Genomic DNA, 21,626 nt, shown 5'->3' with positions numbered 1-21,626 from the left:
AGCATCAAATATCCCAGTAAAAGAAATGATAAATATTTCAGTGGATGGAAATGATGATTACCTTGATTTGATCACTACTCTTTATACACAGGGCCCCATCAACATATGCAAATATTTTGTATCAATAAAAATACAATGCCCATGGCTCAATGTAAGTATTTGCAAGTAAAAAAGCCCAGTTGTATTCATGCAAAATTACAATGATTGGGTAGATAGTGCACAGGTGATATAATATGTTGCATAATGAAGAGTCCCTAGGTGGAAATGAGCCCAAAGGAAGATGCAAAGAATGAGTTGCCCTGATGTACACCAAGAAGAGGTAGCCAGTGTTGGATGGAAGGGGTGAGGTGTCTGGTCTCCACTATGGTGCACACTGGGAATCAGGTGAGACGTGCCCTGAGAGGCATCATCTTGCTGAAGACTCTCCCCAGGGCCACCTTGATTTCCCTATTCCTGAGACTGTAGATGAAAGGGTTCAGCATGGGGGTGAGCATGGTGTAGAGCACTGAGGACATGAGACTCATCCCAGAGGATGGTGTAGCAGCAGAACTGAGGTAGACCCCAAGGTCAGTGCCATAGAACAAGGAGACCACAAGGAAGTGAGATCCACAGGTGGAGAAGGCTTTGTACTTCCCTTCAGCTGATGAGATCCTTAGGATGGAGGAGAAAATCTGAGAGTAGGAGAAGAGGATGCCAGTGAGAGGGAAGACACCTAGGATGATGGCCACAGTGTACACCACTATGTTGTTGATGAGAGTGTCAGAGCAGGCGAGCTTCAGGATTTCAGGAAGATCACAGAAGAAGTAAGGGATTTCCATGTTGGTGCAAAAGGACAGCCTCAAAACACTCAAGGTGTCTGGGAGAGTGCCTAGGATGCTGACCAACCAGGACCCCAGAGCCATGAGCAGACAGAGCCATGGGTTCATGATGGCCATGTAGTGCAAGGGGTGACAGATGGCCACAAAGCGGTCATAGGCCATCAGTGTCAGGAGCAAGTTGTCCTGGCATCCAAACACTAAAAAGAAGCATATCTGTGAGACGCAGCCTGCAAAGGTGATTTCTTTGCTGTGAGTCTGGATGTTCCTGAGAGCCTTGGGGATGGTGGTGGAGGTGAAGCCAATGTCAGCCAGGGACAGGTTGGAGAGGAAGAAGTACATGGGCGTGTGCAGGTGAGAGTCTGAGACGACAGCCAGGATGATGAACAGGTTCCCCAGCACAGTGACTAGGTACATGGCCAGAAGCAGGCCAAAGAGTCAGGTCACGGTCATCTGTGAATCCCAGGGGGACAAAGTCTCCAGCTCCTGTTTGGTTTCTTCTTTCCATAGTGCTGGTGTATTTTCCCAGAAGGAACCCCAAATTTACTTCAGCCAGATGCTAGGGAGGCTGTGATAGGAGGACTGCAAGTTGAAAGCCAGACTCAGCAACTTAGTAACATCCTGTCTCACAATAAAAAATAAAAAAGTGCCTGGGATGTGACTCAGTGGTTAAGTGCCTCTATGTTCAATCACTGGATATATATATATATATATATATATTTCCAAATAGGGATTCCCATGGATTTCCCAGTGTATTTTATTGAAACCTTGGGAACTCAGAAAATCATTTATTTTGTCTTATCATTTGAGTCTCTTTGCTGACAAGTTTCATTTAACATTTTTACCGCGAAAGCAACAAATGAAGACGTTCCTCTATGTCAGTAGTTCTCAAATGGTGTCCCCAAGAATACCCACCTGGGCATTACCTGGAATCTTGCTGAAAAGTGCATTTTCATGCACACCTCACCTGATACCTGAACCTCACGCTGTAGGTGTGAAGTAGCCTTCTCTGTTTTAAGAAGCCCTGTCAGGAACAGAGGCCCACTCCTGCTTGGGAACCAGGGCTCTAGATCTTGCCTGCATCCCCACCCAATCCTCATTCCCCAGGTGCTCTGCTGTGTTATGCCTGATAAACATGGGAATGAGCATCTCCTAGTTCCAGGAAGGTTGTCCTGTCATGGGAAGCTCTCTATTTTACTGTGCTGCTTTTCTGTGATATCTACATGTCATATCCTGTGGACATGTGTGGTCCTTTTGCTAGAGCCCCCAACAGCCTCTACTATTATTATTATAGTTTCCATTTCATTTTAATTATGACTTTAAACTATATGCATTCAGAAATGATAGAATTTCTAAATACAGAAATCCTAGAGTTTCTAAAAATAGGCATGAGTCTTAGGCATATTTTTAAAATCACAACAGAATATTCCACCATGGGGAAATGGCTCTTCAAATCTTGCCCATTCTGGACATTTACTTTTCTAGTTTTCTCTATAAAGAAGACAGTTAAGGTTAATTTTAAGTATATACTTTCTTCTTTTACAATAATCTGCAAAAGACTTCTGCCATTTAAAAAAAATCAAGTATTTTCTTTTTTACATGCAAATAAATGATTGACTTAAACTGACCATTCATCAGGCTGCCAGATCCATATTGTAAAAAATTGTCCATCTTCATGATGTACTTAAGAGTTTAGTAGGGAAAGTCACCTAGCATTATTTATATCAGATTTTGATTTCTAGTTCCAGCTTATTCTTGTAGATAAATGTTAGAATCAGCACCATTGGAAGTAAAATACTATTGGAATTTTATCAGAGATTTCCTTAAAGTTTTAAAGTAATTTGGGAAAAAATGACATCATTACAACATTCAGATTCTCATATCAGTAGCAAGAATTTCTCTCCATGTATTTCAATCCATTTTTAGGTAAATATTTATGGTTTTTAAAAGAAAATGTAGATCATGTTCATTTCTTGTTGATAATATTGAGTATATTTAAGCCTTAATGCTGTTAGGAATGATGGTCCGCAATATCATATCCACTATTGTGATTATATTCAGAAAGCATTTGTATTTTTTGTGTTGATGAGATGTCCATAATTTATGAACTTTTAAAAAAAATTTCATGATTTTTAAAAAAAGTCTACTTTGACTAAATAATATCACTTTATAACACCTAACCTTTTTATTTGGTTAATTCCAGATCCTTGTTAAGGTTTTGTGTAAGATAGGGAATTCTTTTTTTGCCACATAATATGTTGCTCAACTCATATTAAATGGTATAATATTAACTATGTTATTTTTATCCCATTAATATGCATTGTTTATCCCTGCATACTTTGAAGAAGCTTTTTAAAATTTTCATCAGAGTGTAATGACTTACTAGCCATTTTTTAAATATAATGTTGATTGCAGTCTCCATGTTTCTAAATAAATTTCAAGCCTTTAATGTGGAGCAAAAGACCAAAGTAGCTACATAATGAAAACACAATATAAAAATAAAGTAAACATATACATGGGCATGAAAAATCTCTAAAAGTAGAGGAACTGACTAAAAAAATTTTTGTAGAAGTAAAAAAAAAACTTCAGAAATTATAACTTTATATTGAAATCATCTGGAGGGAAAAGGGCACCACGTAGAAAACTGCAAAAATAATCTACTTGGTTAGTCAATGTTAATATATTTCATTAATAAAATCTCACTTATAAATTAAGATTAATGTATTGCTTGGTAAAAGGTTGAGAGAGTTAAAGATTCATTAAAGGGATATTAAAATTAAATGTTTGAGAAGATTTTCATTCTTACCATTAATTTATAAAAGTGTAATAAAAATAAGATTCCATTTTCATGGAAGTAAGTGAGAAGTCCTTTTTTAAAAAAAGGTAGCCATGCCAAATTCTGTGATGGGGAAAGGAAGTAACATTTCAGGTACTGATATGAGAGGATACTTGGTCCGCCTTTCTGGGATGCAGAAATTAAATCATCAAATAGCCCTTTTATAAATTCTACAAGAGTCACCAGCATATGACCAGGGATCTCCTGAGTAGTGACATCGTTGTTTCTTTTTGGATTTGTTTCTTGGTGTGTCATATAAAAACTGCAAATGAATACATATGTCATCAATCCTTAAAAAATAGCAACCTTAAAACTTAAAAAATTTGGAAATAAAAATAACATTAGGCAAAACTAAAGCAGAAAGAAGCATAAAATGAAGGTAAAAACAGAGCTAGAGAACTTAAAAGGAGAAAGACCCTAGAATAGAAAAACAAATTCCAGATCTAATTCTATAGCATCCACAACCAGAAAAAGTCAGACATCAAATGAAATGGATTAAAGGAGACAAGAGGAGGAAGGAACGGGTGTGATGTAAGGTGCAGTAAATTCCATGCATGTGTGATTATGTAAAATGACCCCAATATTATGCATAACTGCAATGCACTAATAAAACCCTTCAAAAAGACAAAAAGTGATGGGTTGGGATTGTAGCTCAGTGGTAGAGTGCTTGCCTAGCATGTGTGAGGCACTGTGTTCGATCTTCAGTACCATATATAAATAAAAAATTAAAACAAAGGTTAGAAAAAAAAACTTTTAAAAAAAGACAAAAAGTGAATTGAAATTTCTAGAGTTAGGAATGAGAAAAATGAACACAGAGGTAAGGAAATGCTCAAACTTATAAGATAATATTTCTTACATCTCTAAGTTGCATATACTAATTCACAGTAAGCAGGTGGGGTTAGGGAAGAATAGATGAACTTGGGGTTAGACAGAAGGGAGAGAAGGGAGGACAGAGGATATATGGGTCATAAGGAGAGCAGAATGAATTGGACATTATTAACCTATGTGCATATATGCATACCCCAGCTGTGTGATTCTACATCATATACAATCAGAAGAGTGAGAAGTTGTACTCCATTTATGTATGATGTGTCAAAATGCATCCTACTGTCATGTATGAATAATTAGAACAAATAAAAAATAAATAAAATTAATGGAAAAAAAAGTATGTAACTGTTCCAAAGTAGAACTTATTTCTAGGAATTGTCCTAAGTTGATGGAAGATAACAAATCAACAACCAAGGAAAAAAGCCAAAAAATTACAAGACTTACCACCAAAAATGCTCTGGCCGGACCTTTAGGTGGGAGCAGAAGCAGAATTCTTCTTTAAGTAAAGAAGAAAACTAAGTTTCTTATCACTAATCATTTGTCAGTAGCCTGTAAATGCAAACCAATGCAATAGATGGAGAAAAAGGCACCAGAGACCCGAATATGGAAAAGGCAAAGTGTCTACTGGGGAATGATCTTGGCCAAATTCTGTTGTTATACATGTGCATGTACGAATATGTACCAACAAATCCCAACTATGTACAACCAAAATGCATCAGTAAGAAACAGGGAAAAGGCAAGGTGTGGTTTATGGAGGATAGAGTGGCTGCAGATGACAGATTGGTGGCTTCAGACCTATTGTAACTGGGTGTGATTTTTCTAAGTCTGTTCACACAAAGCCAGTGTGTAAAAAGCAGAGGTCACTGTAGGTGGCGTGGAGGCAGATAGCACATTGAGATCTTTGGCAAATATTGCTTTTTTCTAGTTCTGAATTTCCATTTTGAATTCTATCCCAGAAGTCTCAGTATTCTCTGTAACTTTTCTACGCATCTAACTTATTAAAAAATAAAATGTGGGCAGAAGGGGCAAAATGTTGCATTTTTACATGCAGAGAATTTATTAGGAAATAGATCTCCAACATGCCAAATATTAATGAAATTTACAATACCTAGAATGGAGACCAGAACCTTACAAACATACAGCATATGGGAGATTTAACCTGTATAATTACTTGAGGACCTGCCTTGTGTTATGATTTATATAACTTGATTCATTATATCATCATTGCTGTTTTTATATAACAGAAACAAAATGTGTTATGATAATGCAATGATAATAATGAACAAATGTAGGCACTCACTTCCTGTTAGAGAATATTATCACTTTATCACACCTGATTTACTTTCATTTCATCCCAACATGATTCCTATGAAGTAAACACTCTTATGATCCTTATTTCATGAATATTGAAACTGAGACAAAAAACATTCGATAACATGATGTCAGAAGATGTATGGCTGGACTTGAGTTAACTATACAATATACAAAAGAAGGTACTGTGACATAATGAAGGGGTAGTTTCATACATAAAAGAAAAAGAAGCTTCTCTGATACAAGAGAAGAAAGTCCCCTCTAGTGGCTCCAGAACAATGGTGGAGATGTGCAGGGAACACTTGAGAGAAGGTCAGTTCCATCAGGAAGGTGAGAGATGCTCAGATCTGGGTACCAGAAAAGAGAATAAGATGAGAGGGGAGGGAGAGGGACAGAAGTCGAGAGACACGAGAGCTGACTGCATAGACTGCTCGGGGTGAGGGCCCCTCCTCACTACAGTGTCCTCACTTGAGCCTCCAAATCTCCTTCTGTGAGGCTGTGCTGCCTCCCACCTGCTCCCACATCAGCAGCCCTTGGGGTGGTGAGGTCCTGCTCTTCCTTCCCTGGGTGATGAGGGTCAGCTCAGTCCTGAGGAAATGCAGGAGGTGGCCTCAGGCATGAGTGCTCTTCAAGGTTCTGGTGAATCCTCTCATTCCTGGCAGAGCTGAGCTTGGTTGAGAGTATCAGGGGCATATTTACTATTTCCAGGGCCTGGGAGGTTGAATTCTCATGAACGCTCATTAAATTAATTGTTACATTGTTATTCTATTCTCTGAGCAATTGAGTTTCCATAAGTGAGAAAACCAAACTAGAAAGATAATTTTGCATGCAGCCAGTTCTGCGTCCCTGGGTCACATACCTTTCTTACCCCTGGGGCCCTTGGCTCATGGCGTTGCTTTCTCCCTGAACTTGATCTCAGCAGATCCTTGTCTTTCCCCATGAGCACCTCCTTAATAAGTGATTCAGAGTGTGTCTGTCACAGACCAGAGCAGACACTGTTTCAAAGCCCACACACACCTGTCCTAGACCCCCTCCCTCACTGTCACAGCTTCTGTCCTTGCTACCAAAGGTGCAGTGTAGACAGGGTTCCAGGTGTGTGGTTAGAGAAATATAAAGAGAGCAGCTTGTGCAGGTGGGGGTCTGCATGAATCCACAGCTTCCTTAACAGGCTCACAACAAGTCCCTTGTGTGGTCCTCAGTATTCCAAGTCAGAGAGTCAGGACCATCTCTAACAATTTCCAGGACACTGCCTTTTACAGGCCATGCCAAGCATTGTGAAAAATCAGTTCCACAAAATTGGAAGAGTAGGACACTAAGCATTCCTTTCACATCTTTGTGCTGAGCATGAAGGAGTAGCCAACAGGTGAGGCCCTCAGAAGGTGCAACCTACTGGGGGCTCCCAATGCCCAGGTGTTCAAGAGTTGGAGCACTTGCCTGGTCCATGCTGTACCCCTGGGTTCATTGCCCATTTCCTTCCCCTCAGGAAGGGCGCCATTCCTCACTCACATAGGACACGTAGACATGAGTCTCTACAAAGTTGTATTACAGGAAACAACCCTGTGAAATCCTTTTTTAGAGCCAAAGAGGATAACGTGCAGAGATTTCTGTTTGAGATCCATGTGGCTGAGTGTTTTCTTGGTCTACAGACCAGGAAGGAGTGTTCTTTGAGGACTGGACTGTGCTTATTTTATCCATGTCCTTTATCTTGTTATCAATACACTCTCTCTTCCCTCCTCTGGCTGTGGTAGATCATGGAACCTAGTCTGTGGCTCCACTTTAACCTCTGGGTGAGGATACATGTTTCATTATTTTAATGTGTAAAATCATCAGAAAAGAAGGCCAAATGCCTTAGGTAGACTCCCAAAGGGCCCTGGAGCTCTGAACTTTATTGTAAGTGGAACTGGGTTTTCGAATGCAATCATTGAACAGTCTTTTCTTCTTTGAACATCATTCAGGAAGGACATCATCAGGATCGTGGAGGAGATAACAGCTTCATCATCCCACCTAAAACTATCTACACAGCATAAAATCCCAGGAAGCATCTGTGGCAATGCATTAGAGGTGAAAGAAAAAGATAATATTCACATAGAAAGTATGGCTGGTGGTATTGCCACTCTTAAGATGCCAAAAGATACTAAGAACTAAGAACAGCAGAGGCTACTGGTATCAGCCATGGTAGGAGCTGTGGTGATTTGAAGGGATCTAGGTTGCTTCCATAGCTTGACTATTCTTAGTTGAGCTACCATAAACATTGACATAGCTGCATCACTGAAATAGGCTGATTTTAAATCCTTTGGGTATTTGTCAAGGAGTGGGATAGCTGGGTCAAATAGTGGTTCCACTTCAAGTTTTCTGAGGAATCTCCATGTGCACCAATTGCAGTCCCACCAGCAATGTGTGAGTGTGCCTTTTCCCCCCACACCAGGGAGGAATTTTCACACTCCGAGCCACCTGTCGAGGTAAGTCTGAGAGCCTGCCACACATTTGAGGAAAGGCCCCGTGGCAAGGGAGGCTGAGACTGTTCACCTACAGTCAGCTGAGAGCTGAACCAGCTTAACCCATATCTGGGGAACAGTTGTAGCCCTGTGCTTTGTTGCTTAAATCCTTAACACATTTACTAGTGATGCTGAAAAAAGAAGTGAACATTGAACCCAACAAGGCAGGGGTCATTGTTAGCAATGAAATAATGGTAATAAGTGCTCAATTGTATGAGTGCTTGGGGAACATATAGAGCTTCCAGTAGAAGTAGAACTAAGTCCAAGAAATTCTGAAATTAAGATGAGTAGGGCTCTGGATGTGGCTCAAGTGGTAGCACGCTCGCCTAGCATGCGTGCGGCCTGGGTTCGATCCTCAGCACCACATACAAAAACAAAGATGTTGTGTCCGCCGAAAACTAAAAAAACAAATATTGAAAAAATTCTCTCTCTCTCTCTCTCTCTCTCTCTCTCTCTCTCTCTCTCTTTCTCTTTAAAAAGAATTAAGATGAGTAGAGAAATAGAGTATTAGGTGTGTAGGAATATGCAGAGATGTGGATCGTATCTGCTAAATTTTAAGGACAGGGTATATTTGACTATGTTTCCATATTGACAAGAAAGTTCCAGACCAAGAGAATGCTTGTTAATACTACCTTTTTACACCAGTTCATGAGACATAGATTTCACAATATCTTCTTTCACACTGGGTATTCACATGAAAAAAATTAATTATTCGGTGAAAAAGGATGTGTTAAAGAGCTCTAATTTGCAATTATTTCTTAACCTGTGAGGTTAAAAACATGTGTGGACTTGTTAGCCGTTGACTTTCTCTTTTGCAAATTCTCTGCCATCTTTTTTTTTTTGCATTGGGGTTAGAGTATTTTGATTTCTATATAATATTACTGAATTTTTTCATAGAAAAATGAACACTTTCACCCACTTTGATGCTGCTTCTTAGTTCCTCTATGCATATGTGTGTAGAAATGTTTGTGTAAGGAAATATGTGAAAATTTCTAATTTTATACCATCAAGCAATAAACACCTATAATTAAGAAAAAGAAAAGGTATCAAATAACCTAATGTCACTTTTCAAGAAACTGGAAGAACAGACTGAAAAACTGAAAGACATCATGTTGAATGAAATAAGTCAGAGCCACAAAGAGAAATACTCCATGATTTCTCTTGCATGTGGAATGAAAAACGAAGCTGAATGCAGAGAAACAGAGCAGGTTCATATGTGATATGACCTCTTTTGGAGACCCCATATTCTTTGTGCTACTAAGGCTCTTTCAAAAGTATATTAGCTAATGTCACCCAAGGCCCTTAAAAAAACACTTGAAAACAAAATCTGCAACACCACTGAGAGCAAGGAATGCAATTTTCTTTGAAAATGGTATGCTAAGATGATTCATGGTGGAGAAGACCTAGGACCATCCACACTTGAGATTTTTTATCTATTCTGGGTGCTAGGGTTGGATCCTAGGGACATGCACATGCTAGATTAATGCTGTACTTACTGAGCTGCACCCTAATTCTAACACAAGGTCATAGGCTTGCTACTCAGAGTGGCCTATGGACTTGGTCCTCTAGCCCTAATATGACCAGGGATGTGGTTAAGGTGCTGAGCAAAACTATGGCCTCAGAATTTACACTTAAACTTGAATGCTTGGGAATTCTTATGCATGGTGAAATTGGTCTAAAACGTTTTTTCACTGTTGATATTTGGGGTCAGAACAATTATTTGTGTTGGGATTTGTTCTTTGCATCATCCTTTAGACATTGCCAACTATCCCCAGGGGAAATATATCTCTAGTTGAGCACCATAGTTTGAGAACTGGAACCATTATTCCAGAATTCAAGTTCTGGCCAAATCGCTTACTTGATTGGCAACCTTTGCTCCATTTCTGCACTGGAGAATGGAGTTCATAATAGCAAAACTATCTCACACAATAGGATAAAAAAATCAAATTTCACAACTCCTAGAGGGTACTAATCTCTGGTTATAGTGCTCAAAAAGAATGTAATGCATATTATTAAGATGAGCCCTTTTTAACTTTTGCAAAAACTATAAAATACTTTAGTCTTGAGAAACAGACCATGAAAGCAAGAAGTGTATTTCCCAAACCTTTAGACCAGAGGAGCACAATTCTCCCTCTTGTTAAAAATGGCATGACAATTTTCAGGGGTATTTGGTGCTTTGTACTCACTACAGATACCTGCTCGCAAGATCCATGGGATCCAATAAAGATGAGCTCATCAGTATCAGACTATTCAAGGAGACTGGACCTCTGGAAGGCACGTTAATCCATGGAGGCACAATATAAACTAGTTTAACTGGACTATAAATGGGTCTCCTGGGAACAGAGAACAACAGGAAAAATTTCCTGTCTTTCCAGGCCAGTGTCCCCCAGGGGAACGAGAGGGAAATGAGCCTAGTGAGCAGATATAGGGAGCTGTGGCTCTCTGCTGTGATGTCGTCTCTCAGTGCACAGCCTTATGCGGGATGGGACGTGGTGGAGTCCTTTGAGGTCTTCAGCCTGCCTGTGGACCTGACACTGACTTCTACCTGCTGTGTTTTCTGGAGACAGAGCTTCAGTCACATCAAGCCCACTCAGGAAGGACCTTGCACTTCTACAGGGAGACCTTCCTCCCAGAGCTGGTCTCCAGGTGAGTCTGAGAGCTCAGTGGACACTGCAGGAGAGCAGCAGAGAGAATGGAACCTGAGACTCTTTAGCTGAGGTCAGCAGAGAGGCAGGGCAACTAGACCAGAGCAGGGATGCTGTGGCTGCTTGCTGTCCTGATGATTTAGTCATAATTTTGCACAACAAAATGAGAAGTGAACATTTCATTGGTTAACATAGGGTTCACTGCTGACCATGAAGTGGTGCTAACAAAGGCTGAAGGGAAGATGGGAGGGAGGAACCCAGTGCTACCCGAGAAAGATCATAGATCCAAGGATCTTTGAAATTAATGGGAATAGAGGATAGGAATTAACTGTGGAGGGACATGAAGTGAAGTTAGGACTCTTTGTGTGTAAGATGAGATAAAGTTGACATACTTGATTATGCTTATATATTGCTGACAAAGATCCTGAGCTTGCAAATATTAACTTGAAGAAAAAGGTCAGAAGAACAGGAGTTCAAATATTTTTTAAAGTATTATTTCTGTCCTGGAGCATTCACATGGAAGAACATGATTTCATAGGTCAACAGAGAGATGCCTACGACCTTACTTTGAAGTGATTTGAATACCTGTGAGGCTGAATGTGTCTGTGGTTTGGAAGGCAGTTATTGCTGCATGGCCAAGTGTCTAAGCAAGGCATGCCCTTGTATGTGGAGTGGAAAAATTAGCTCCCTCCCACTGCCTTTTGCAATATTCTTGCAAACAAAGATTGAGATTTATTTTTTCTTTCACAAACTGCCCGTTTGCCATTTAATTCTTTCATGCATGCATAGAGATATTTGTGGGGAACGTTTAAGAATTTGTGAATTTTGTGTGCCAAATCTATCAATCATATTATGTTTGTGCATTGCTTTTTTTCCTAAAAGATTTGAAGTATTAATATAATATTCTTTACTTGTGGACCCTTACTTTAAATAAAAAAGATCATGAAGGTTCTTGTGCACCTTAATGCTAATATTTACAACTTGTTTTCACATCTCTGTTATTGCTTATTATATTTTGGCTTTTTCTGATTAGAAATAGGCCTAATGAACAAATATAGGGAGCTATAGGAGGCAAAACCTCCAGCACTCATTGGGAATGCATTCATGCTTCTTTCCCATTTGATTATAGCTCGTTGTGTCATTATTAAGTATATCGAGTACACATATCTTTATATGAGACAAGTTAACACTTTAGATACTGTTATCATCATGGATTTCAGAACCTTGTTATTTCCAAGTCTATGGAAATTTAATCTTTAACTAGTAACCCAGGTTGATATCATTAAGTAATTTCTATGTTATATCATTTAGATGTTTTATATTTTCCTTCGATCTTATTTTAATTGGTGCATGCTGCATGGGTGCATTGAAATATGACACTGCACTCCATTTACAGACACAAGTTCATGGTAATAAATTGGAGAACATTTAAAAAATAGCATCAAGAGTATAATGACAGTCACAGAAGTCAGGAAGAGTAGGATGAGAGAGGAGAGAGGAAGGTTGCACAGTGGGCACCTGTACACAGATACACAGGAGGAATAAGTCCTGGTGATGTATGAAGCAGGAGGAGGATTACAGGTCACAACAAAGTATCCCATATCTTTACATCCATGATCTTTATCATAAAATCACGAAATTACTTACAAAATGCCAAGTGAGTTTTTGATTATATATTTTTTAAAGAATTAGAAGAGAGGATTTTGAAGTTTCTTAAAACAAGAAATTGATAAATGTTTAAGGGGAGGGAAGTGATGATTACCCTGGTTTGAGAATCGCATGTGTGTACACATATTTAATTATCACAGTCACCTGTACAGCTGTTATGTGTCATTAAAAAAAGAACTTTCCTGAGAATGTTCTTCAGTGGTAGAGCGATTGCCTCGCATGTGCAAGGCCCTGCGTTTGGTCCCAGCACTGCAAAAGAAGACAAAATGCCGAAACAGAAACCCAACATAAAAAAAAAATAATTGATGTGATATATTAAATAAAATAAAAAATAAAATCCACAAACTCATTACTTTAAAGAAAGAAACTGCTACTGTTACACTAATTCAATCAATATTGTCCTTCTCCATTGTATTAGTTCTCACTCTAACACATTTTCTCTCTCTATTAGGTTGGCCTACACTCACAAAACACCTTTAATACAAATGTCTGGATGAGATCCTGTGCCCATTGTCAATGCTCTGGGTATTTAGTGTGGAATGCTTTCTAAATTATCCCTCCTTCCCTCCTCACTCAATCATTCCTATCAGCTTCCTGAAAATCATCTAACATAATGCAAGTCAGACATTTCAAAGGATGGGCCATCTTGCACAATGAGGCTGTGCTACTCATATTTTTGATGGACTTTCTAGTCTTTCTCATTAATTTGCTATTATACCAATGCTGCAGAAATATGTTGCTATTGTTAAGTTCAAACAGTGCTTCTCAACCAGGAGTGTTACTTGTCTCCTGGGGGACACTGAGCAAGGAGTGGAGACATTTTCAGTTGTCATACAGGGGAGGGGTCATGAGAGGTCAGGGACGCTGCTCACCATCCCACTATTCACAGGACAGCCCCCACCTCAAAGAATCACTTGTCCCAGAATGTCAATATTGGAGAGATGGACAGACCTTGAGTTAAAGATACTTGCACTTTTACGATTTATGGCTGTCTTCAGATTGTTCCCAATACCTGTCATAAGGGCACATTGCTGCCACCAAATTAGGGTTCCCCTTTTCTTCTGTTTAAAAATCCCAACCCCCATAAGTGGTACAGGTCTTCTGTGGCTAGAGGAAGTGAAAAAAATGTTTCTTGTTTTCTTGAACTTTTACTGACTTTTAGCAAATATTTGTATGTTTCATCAATATTTTGATTTCCCTGTTATTGTTATTGGCTCGTTTTTCTACCAGTGTCAATATTTTGAATGATTTTTTTTTACAAATTATTGTTTCTTCCTTGACTTTGGGGATGATACATTTGATCATAAAATTGTATATTTTATTTAGTGCCCTATGTTGGTCTTACTCCCGAGTTTCTTGCCTTAATGATTTTGCTCACTGGAGATTTTACACATAATTTTAGATGTTTAGTTAAAGTGAATTTTGTATTTTTTGCTCTGAGGTCCTTAACTTCTCTGATTATTGTTAACATATACGAGGGAGGGTTCCAACTTACTTTCCTTCCATAGAGCCATTTATCTAAACTTTTATTCCACAATCTAACATTTCTCACTAACTTTGTCATAGATGCAACGTCTGCATACACTCAGATTCAATCCTGATTCATCTCACAAGTGATAATGGAGCATTCAGTACCTGCCAGAGTATCACAGGAGCATTGTAGGCCATATTCTAAGATGTCAAAGCCTTTGTCCGTGTAACTATTAATCCACCTTTAAATCCTGAACCTTTTGCTATTCTCTGTCTGGTGTCAGTTAACTGTTACTTTTTTGTTCTTCTGAGGTGCAGAGGATCCAGTCCAGGCCCTCACCCCATGTGAGGCGGGTTTTCCAACATGGAACTTCACCCCCAACCCCTGGTTTAGTTCATTTTGGGGGCTCCATTCAATTTTGCTTAACACAGTTCTTTGGAAACAACCTTGGTGAGTCTGGCTTCATCCTCCTCATATTTATACTCAGTCTCTCACTTTCTTACACTTGTTTTGTGTCACTGAACCTAACTTTGCAAACCTTTCTGAAAATGGAAAGGTTACTAAGGGGCACTACTCTGTTGATTTGCATCTTGAATGACAGGAGTATAGATTGACGATGGCAGTACACCCATGTCATGGCACAGTGCCCTCGGCATCACATTAGGACATATCAGGGTGGAATTGTCACCACATTTTCAGGTTGGACAGGGAGCAGAACCAGGGTTGGAAGAAACCTATAGGATTTTTCAAAAAAATAAAAAGAGAGATTAAATCCCCAAACCCAAGAGCAACCAAGAAAAGATACCACATGAACGAAGTGAGAAAGGGGCCCAGCTCGCCCATTTGGGCAATTTCCAAACCAATCAGTCAAATAGGGGACACGTGCAGGAAAACCAGATTCTTCAGTTCCAGGCAAACTGTGGTGAACTTGTGGTCCCTTGCCTATATCTTTGAGGAATTGTTAACTTGTTACCTTTGGTCATTTTTGTTGTGGGGTCATATTTCTATAAAGTATTGAACCCATAAGTACATCACTACTTTTGACGTTGGATACATTTCTTTCTCTTTTCTTATTTTTGCAGGACCTGCAGGGGGTGGGCCCTGGGCTAGAGCCAGAATCAAGGAGCATTTTCTTCCTTTCAGTCTCTCAGGGGCCTTCTGAGGTCATTGCCTTGTTCCCCAGCCACCAATGCCCAGTTAATTTCTCTATTCTTCTCTGTATTTGTTGGTCTCTCTCTCTCTCCCACCCCCTCCCTCATGATCTTAAAATGCAGAACATAATGTAGCAAACTGTAACAGTATTTTCCCCATGTCTATTTCTCAACAGGAGGTTTACAGGAAGGACATCCTGGCTGCCATTTCTGCATCAGGGAACAGTTAATCTGATCTGGCCAGCTTGCACTGTATACACTAGGGGCCTAACAGAGTGGTGAGGTCAGAGGCCACAGCAGTGGTGTGTGTGTGTGTGTGTGTGTGTGTGTATGCACCATCCTCAGGGCAGGGCACTGGACTCCTATTCCAAGGCGATTCCTATGATGTGACCGTTGGTGGCATAAGTAGCCTGTCCATTTCATTTCCCAGGCTGCCTTTTAACAAGATTAACAGTTTACATAAAGGGGATGAAGGTCACTTGGTATCTGGCAGTTTCAGCCCCAGCAGAGAGACCACCTCGTTCCTCAGTGTCCTCTGACACCGTATCTTGTCATTATACCTTTTTAAAAATAACACATTTAAAATGTATTATAAAAATGTAAATGAGCAATATCTTTTATCATCAGGTAGCCGATTATAAAGCTATTTATATAAAGACACTTGTGTATGAAAAACCTTACACATACATACCTCTTTTTATTGGCCTCTTCACAGTGGGTCTTTGAGTCCCTTGAACACCTGAAACAAGTTTCTGTCTCAGGCCCTTTTCACTGACTATTCTCTCTGCTAAACCCCAGCAGATGACCTCCTGCCTCTTGCACCACGCTCTTGAGGTCTCTGTTCCAATGTTACATTCTCTGCTGATCTTTCCTGGACACCCTTAAAAAAATAGCAGCACTAGGTCTTGGGAGTGCAGGTCTGTGGTGGAGCGCCTGCTCAGCACACAGGAAGCCCTGGGTTTCATCCCCAGCCCCGCTCTCTTCTTCATATCTGCTTCATGTCCTTCATGCTCCTTCACCATCAGACATGCTAGGAGATTCTTTTTTAAACAGCTTTCTTGAGGCATAATTATTCAAAGAACCACTTGTGTTTAATGTGTGCAATCTGGAGACCAAAGGTAAAAAGTTATCATGTGCAAGAATATGCACAAAAAGGCAATAGATTAAGATTTACTTATCTGCATATAATCTTTGCCCATTATTGGGATGTAGGAGCTTTTGTTATTCGAGTACTGACAGTTCGTGGACATGGTTAGCACTCATTTAAACCTCTTCAATGTTAAGAAATAATTTATCATTATCACTGCAGAATAAGTGACCTTCTGGAGAAAAGGATCAGAGTGGGACAGGAGTTCCTCAGCAGTAATGGCTCGAGGAATGTCCTAAGAGGACAGATACATAAACAAAGTGTAGAAATCCAGTCCTGACAGGAAATATAAATGGTAACATTTTAAGCATATCAGTGGTGTTCATCTGTGTGACCAGAAGTCCTGTTATTTTTTTCTCTTTCTGGTAGTTATATCCACTCCATGGAATCAGGAAACAATACAAGGTTCTCAGAATTCCTTCTGCTGGGACTTGCAGAGGACCCAGAACTGCAGCCCCTCATCTTTGGCCTTTTCCTGTCCATGTACCTGGTCACTGTGCTGGGGAACCCGCTCATCATCCTGCCCACCATCTCAGACCCCCACCTGCACACACCTACGTACTTCTTCCTCTCCAACCTGTCCTTTGTGGACATCTGCTTCACCTCCACCACCATCCCCAAGATGCTGGTGAACATCCAGACACAGAGCAAGGCCATCACCTACGCAGGCTGCATCACCCAGATGTGCCTTTTCTTGGTTTTTGGAGAGTTGTGACAACTTCCTCTTGGCTGTGATGGCCTATGACTGATTTGTAGCCATCTGCCACCCACTGCACTACAGGGTCATCATGAATCCCAGGCTCTGTGGTTTGCTGGTTCTGGTGTGCTGGATTCTGAGTGTCCTGCATGCCCTGTTACAAAGCTTAAAGTTGTTATGACTATCTTTCAGCCCACATTTAGAAATCCCCCACTTTTTCTGTGAATTCAACCAGGTGGTCCAACTTGCCTGTTCTGACATCATCCTTAATAACATGTTGATGTATTTTATTGCCCTGTTATTGGCTTCTATTGCCCTCATTGGCATCCTTTACTCTTATGCTAAGATCGCTTCCTCCATCCGTGTAATGTCTTCAGCTCAGGGCAAGTACAAAGCCTTCTCCACCTGCACATCTCATCTCTCTGTGGTCTCCTTATTTTATGGCACAGGCTTTGGTGTGTACTTGAGTTCTGCTGCAGCCCAGAGCTCACACTCCATTGCAACAGCCTTGGTGATGTACACCGTGGTCACCCCCATGCTGAACCCCTTCATCTACAGCCTGAGGAATAAGGACATAAAACAATCTCTGAAAAGTCTTTTTGGAGGGTAACTATGGAAGGGCCTCTTGCCCTGGGGCTTCACTAGTACCTGACTTTGATTGCAGGAGCAAAGTCTCAGAGCCCCAAGTTGTGATTCTTTGTTTAGATTGTGAATGAAAATGCTCATCATGTCTCCAATCTATTTTCTGAAGTTTTCATGACTCTGAATTCAACTTCTCTATACAATTATGTCCAAATCACTTTATTAAGCTTCCTGAACTCTCTGAAATCCAACAATTTTTGCTTTCTTGTCCTGATTTTCTAAATTTATTCCAAAAGTTATTCTGAATATCAGACCAGAAATATTTTAAAATTACCATTTCTCTCATGAGTTAGCAAAAAAATTCTTCTAATTAACATCTTCCTACATGTGTTGAGTCTTTCCCTCTATGAAAGCATTGTCTTTTCTCTGTTTAAAAACCTATCCTCAAGAACTAAGGCAATTCTTGCAACTTGTAATAGAAAGTCATCCAAGGTCACAGTTTTACATTATCATTTGTTTGTATATTGGTATTTGAAAAGGGAGAAATGGTGGAATGAAATTGATGAATTTATGCTATGTACACATATGAATATACCACTGTGAGTTTCACCTTTATGTATGTTTATAAATCAATAATTAAAAATTGTAAATATTAGAAGAAAGACTAGTAGAGTAGAGAAAAGGGGGAAGATAGAGGAAAGAGAGAAATGGAAAAGAAAAGAACCAGGGACCAAAGTGGAGCAAATTATCTTCCATGCATGTGTGACTTGTCAGAATGAACCCAGATATTATCTACAACTTTTATGTACTAATAAAAAAATTGAAAAAGAAAAATGCTCTTCTTGATAATTTCTACTTAATATGTACGTGTACTTTATTGGGGTTTTGGAAAAATTGTTTTTATGCCAACAAATTCAAAAGCTCTATGGAGTAGGATCTAGAATTCTTTTGGAGATCGTTATGCTGCCTACTAAACGCCTTTTTATAGAATTATATGAGTTGTCATTCATATCCCTGGAATAAATTATTCACCAGGAAAGGTGGTACACACCTTTAATCCCAGCTATTTGAATCCAAGGTTGAAGACAGAGGATGGCAACTTTGAGCCTGGGAATGTTAGCAAGACCTTGGCTCAATAATAATAATAATAATAATAATAATAATAGGTCAGGTTATGGATCCCAGTATTAGACTGCCTCTGGATTCACTCCACAGTACCACAGAATAATAATAATAATAATAATAATAATAATAATAATAACACAAAAATTATTACAGTGAATACTCTGACTTTTTGAAATCACACCCAAAGCCCACTTTGGGAGGAGAGGAATTGAACCTACCTACCCTTGACTCTCACAGACCATAATAACCTTTCTATGCAGAGCACGATCCACAGACCTGGGCCTACAACACAAGAGCACCTTGGTCATGTTAGAATGCAGAGTTCCTGGGACCAGAGTTGACCTATGCCCTCAGAATTTGCATTTGGACTTGCATCCCTGGTAATTCTTCTGTATAATGAAGTTGGTCTAGAACTGGCTTGGATCATCTCCTCTCTGCTGACATTTGGGGGCAGGGATCTCTCCTGTGCATCATAGTTGATTGGCACTCCCTGCAGACATTGCCAAGGAAAAATAACTCCAGTTGAGAACCACAGGTTCAGAGCTTGAGAACTCGGAATATTATGTCAAAATTCAAATGAAGGTCCCATTTGTACTTTATAAAATATTTATTTTGAGACAGGGTGTTTCACTTAGTTCCTGAGGCTGGCCTAGAAATTATAATTGTTCTGCCTGGGTCTCTGGAGTGGCTGGGATGACAGGTGTGTGCCACCTTGTCTGGCCAGTCCCTACCTGATGTCAAATATTTGTCAGCCCTGTTTCTGCAGTAGAGATGTAGTTCATAATCATACTAACACATAAAACAGACTTCATAGAGTAGACTTCAGTAAAAGTGAAACTGCTCAGTTCCTATCAGGTGTTATCATTAGGCTATGGTGCATACAAACTAACAACCTCATCTTAATAAATATTTCAAAATGAGAGGCTGAATGGGAGCTATTCACTTCTGTTAAAACTACAAATTTCCTGTTAGTGTTTTGGTTGTGAAGGCAAGAAGTGTAATGATCAAGGCTTTATACCACAGAAACACAATTCTTACCCTTGTTAAGATGGCATGACTATTTCCTGGTACTTTTTGCACACCATAGTTCCATGATTCGAAGACACATGAGCTCTAACCAATATGAGCTCATCAGTGTCAGACTTAGAAAATGCTTTGGGTCACAGGAGGGATGAAGTACCAGGAGGCAGGACCTCTGGAAGTCAGGTAGGTCCATGGAGGAACAATAAAAACTAGGTTCACTGGGTTATAAATCGGTCTCCTGGGAACAGAGAATCAGCAGGAAGAATTTCCTGTCTTTCCAGGCCAGTGTCCCTCGGGGGAACAAGAGAGAAATGAGCTAATGAGCAGATATATAGGGAGCTATGGCTCTCTGCTCTGACATGGTCCCTTAGTGCACAGCCCTGTGCTGGACAGGATATGGTGATGTCCTTTGAGGTCTCAGGTCTGGGTGCCCAGGATCCCAGCACTGGACTCATTCCTGCTGTGTTATCTGGGCACAGAGCTTCAGTCACCATCAAGCCCACCCAGGCAGGACCTTGCACTTCCACAGAGAGACCTTCCTCCCAGAGCTGATCTCCAGGTGAGTCTGAGAGCTCAGTGGACACTGAAGGAGAGCCTCAGTGGGAATGGAACCTGAGACTCTTTAGCTGAGGTCAATGGAGAGCCAGGCCTACCTAGCCCAGAGCAGGGCTTCTATGGCCGCCTACTGTCCTGATGAATGATTTATTCACAGGCTGCACTGATTCAAAACACTTAGCTGAGGAGTGAACATTGCACTGGTTAATGCAGGGTTCACTGCTGACCATGAAATGGAGCTAACAGAAGCTGAAGAGAAGATGGGAGGGAGGCGTCCAGTGCTCCCAGAGAAAGAACAGAGGCTCAAGGATCTTTGGAATTAAGGGAGCAGAGGAATAGGGATTAAGTGTGAAGGGACAAGAAGTTATTTTAGGGCATTTTTAAAATGTGTGTGCTAAAGATGAGAAATAATTGATTGATTGTTTATTATTTACAAAAACCCTGGTTAAGGATCTTGCAAAAATTAAAACTTACTATAAAAGTTCATGGAGCACAGATTTTAAAGTACTGTTTTCTCTATAGTAACATTGAAAAATATAATTTATAGGCAAATAGAGATATGCCTAAAGCTTTACTGTGGAATGATTTGAACCCTGTGATGCTGAATATCCCTGTGGTGTGTTAGCTATTTCCTGTGTGTTGCAAAGGGCTGTGTCGGTTTCTCTATGGTGTATTTGAAAGGAGTCCCCCACCCCGCTGCTTTCCAAGATAGCCTTTTAAAGAGATTATTTGAATTCTTTTCTTCTACAGACTGCCTATTTTAACGCATATAGAGATATTTTGGTTAGGACAGTGTGAACATAGGTGACTAATTTAAATTCTAGTCTATCTAGTAATTGTATTTGCCTTTTCTGAAACTATGAGTGATGAATATTCATTCTTTTTCTGGCTTTGCTTTAAATAAAAATGGTAGTGAACATTCTTGTGAACCCCTATTGTTATGTCACATTGCATAACATTTCCAACTTGTTTTCGTATCTCTGTGTTGCTTACTGTGTTTTTTGTCATTTTCTGATCAGATTCATTGCTTAGAAAGGCATCACTTTTAGGCATCATTGAAAAACATTCATGTTTATTTTCCTCTGGATCCAAGTACATTTTGTCATTATTTATCATATTCTAATGTACATTATTCTTGTATGAGAGATTATTAAAACTTTACATATTTTCACTATGTGCAGTTTATAGGACTTCCTTCATTTTGTATTATTTCTGGGCTTTGGCAGTGTACTCTGGAATATTCATAACCCATGTTGATATCATTAAATAATTCCTAT

At 39.8% G+C, this 21,626-nt stretch overlaps 2 pseudogenes; one reads left to right on the top strand and one right to left on the bottom strand.

Annotated features, from left to right (window-relative positions):
- Window positions 1-380: 380 nt before the first annotated feature.
- On the bottom strand, window positions 381-1,323 carry LOC124087692 (olfactory receptor 7C2-like; annotated as a pseudogene).
- A 9,386-nt stretch (window positions 1,324-10,709) lies between these two features.
- On the top strand, window positions 10,710-18,412 carry LOC124087968 (olfactory receptor 7A10-like; annotated as a pseudogene).
- Window positions 18,413-21,626: the final 3,214 nt, after the last annotated feature.

Source organism: Marmota monax, unplaced genomic scaffold (assembly GCF_021218885.2).
Source record: "Marmota monax isolate L192 unplaced genomic scaffold, Marmota_monax_Labrador192_F-V1.1 WCK01_AAM20220418_F8-fsc00021, whole genome shotgun sequence".
Classification (NCBI taxonomy): domain Eukaryota; kingdom Metazoa; phylum Chordata; class Mammalia; order Rodentia; family Sciuridae; genus Marmota; species Marmota monax.
The sequence above is the reverse complement of the archived record's forward strand: the minus strand, read 5'-3'. Positions and strand labels throughout refer to the sequence as shown.